The sequence below is a fragment of the Brachyistius frenatus genome, unplaced genomic scaffold, assembly GCF_029030835.1.
Source record: "Brachyistius frenatus isolate BFR_SWC_R1_liver_20210118 unplaced genomic scaffold, ASM2903083v1 Contig_98, whole genome shotgun sequence".
NCBI lineage: Eukaryota > Metazoa > Chordata > Actinopteri > Embiotocidae > Brachyistius > Brachyistius frenatus.
Window position 1 is genome coordinate 390,247 of NW_027210697.1, and position 2,254 is coordinate 392,500.

Here is a 2,254-nt window from a genome sequence, read left to right on the forward strand (position 1 = left end):
GTTCAATGAACTATTTATTCATTCGTTTCAGCTAAATTAACTATTTATTCATTCGTTTTGGCATTTGTTACATATGTTACTTTTAACTGTTTGTTCGATAGTTTTCTTTTGATCGCCGCTACTTTGTTTCTCCGCCTCCTTAGTGACTTGAGACAAAACTCAGTGGACACTTCTCGTCACTTGTAACTGTTGTACAACTGTTTGATTTAAATTCAAATACCAGCTAAAACTGCTTTATTTCCTCCCACAGTTGAATCCGGTGGCAGCGTGTCCCTTTGCTCAAACTCTTCAAAAGAACAGCTGTACTTGTCGTCTTACAGACCAACTTCAACAACTTCCTAAATTGAAGAGCGTTTGTAAGTCATATAAATGTAATAAACAGCTTTTATTCTTAAGCGTGCGAGCAGGAGTTTTAAAGTCGATTTATTTTCTGAAACACAGCATCAGTATCAGATTTGAGCGTGAAACCACAATCTGCCTCCTGCTGTGAGACATATTTACCTCCATCCGCCGATGAGTTTCTTCTCTCTCGGTTTCTTTTCATCGTCGCCACTTCTCTTCTCTCTCCGTCTCCATTTTCTTTGAATCTCTTCGAACCGCCGTCATTTCCTCGTTAATAGACTAAATCACTTCCCCTCACTCCCGTCCCCGCACCCACGGGCCTCTAACGGCGGCCCGCATTGCTCACTGAGGGAAACTCATCCTTGAAGGTGTTGTCAAGACGACTGCGTCTCTAACGGTGACTGAGGCGGCGCCGTGGCAACCAGAGACTCCGGTTTATCTGGTTTCATTAGCGTTGGGTTGGTTGTGATGTCGAGGAGATGGAGGAGAGGCTCCAGGCGACAAACATCCGAGCAGACAAGAGTGCGTTAAGAAAAGTTTCAACTGGAAGTGACAGATTGCTGACGTGCCGTTCATCCACACTGACTCACTCCTGTGTGTGTTTCACCCTCAACATCCATAAAACCATTCAGCCCCGTTTCTCTAAACTCCCCTTTGTCACACGGCCGGATCTCTCCGAGAGGAACGGGGAGGGATTAGACCAGAAAATAGAAAAATGATAATCCGTCAATTGAATTTCATCCTCCTTTTCAAAACATCTGATTATGTAAAGAGAGAGTTTGTGTTTGTGTGTGTGTGTGTGTGTGTGTGTGTGTGTGTGTGTGTGTGTGTGTGTGTGTGTGTGTGTGTGTGTGTGTGTGTGTGTGTGTGTGTGTGTGTGTGTGTGTGTGTGTGTGTAAAAACCTCCTCCTCTGTCACACCGAGGTGCGGCAGGCTGTTTGGGATCGTATTAACACAAATCACCCAGAAAAGGGTTTCATATTTTCTCACATGTCACAGATGATGGTGCTGACGTTTCATTAGCAAACCAAAGCCCCCTTTTTCAATTTGTTAAGCCCGTGGGCGGTCTGAACAATGTGTGTGTGACCGTGTGTGTGTGTGTGTGTGTGTGTGTGTGTGTGTGTGTGTGTGTGTGTGTGTGTGTGTGTGTGTGTGCGTGTGTCACAGAGCTTTATAAAAGGTCTGGAGGTCGAGTCTGAAGTCAGTTTAGTGTCTTATCATTGGAAGAGCAGCTATCACCACAAGGGACAAAGTAAGTACCCATTTAATCATCAGTGAAGGAAGTTCTGTGATTTGTTTTTTAATTTGAGTTTTTATTTGGGTTGTTTTTAGTCTTTATTTGAGTTTTGTTCGTGTACTTCTTCGTGCCAAACAAATGTTTGCTTTAGTAGTCGACGTGATGATTTCTGTTCAACCGTTCCGTCTGTGAGACCTTCATGCAGCAAAAACTTTTCTTTAAAGTTTATGGACGGAGTTTTATTTAAAAAAAAGATTAATAATGGATGACTGTAAAACTGGATCTAACTTTCTAAAATTCAGATTAATGTGAAGTTTAATTTCGTGGAAAGGAATTCAGATCCGTTTCCATTTCTATTTATGGATCATAAATAGACTGACTGAAGGCTGGATGCAAGCGAACACACGACATCGGACGCAGTTTTTATGAGGGTTTTAACGTGTTTTTTTGTTTTGTTTTTTCACTTTAAACTGGTTTTTCAACAGGAGTCGGATTAATCAAACCAGGCTCAGATCAGAGTGATCTATTGTTGAGATTTGGAGGTGCGTTCGACTGTTTCTCAGCTTAGTTCAGACGTAAACGAGAGTCTAAGCATTTGGATTTGACTGAGTTATAATCCAACCAAAATCTTTTGAGTAGCGAGTCTTGTAAAAAGTTTGCAGTTTCCTTCTTAAC

At 42.0% G+C, this 2,254-nt stretch overlaps 1 protein-coding gene across 2 annotated transcripts in view; it reads left to right on the forward strand.

Moving 5' to 3' along the window:
- The first annotated feature begins 348 nt into the window (after nt 1-348).
- Nucleotides 349-2,254, forward strand: part of pth4 (parathyroid hormone 4) — a 3,921-nt gene continuing 2,015 nt past the window's right edge. The window contains exon 1 of one of the 2 annotated variants that reach the window (XM_069711250.1): nt 349-356. The gene's annotated coding sequence lies outside the window, so the exon portion shown is untranslated. Of the gene's footprint in view, nt 357-1,562; nt 1,595-2,254 lie in introns of those variants that run through there. The other variant, XM_069711249.1, reaches the window with a different exon arrangement.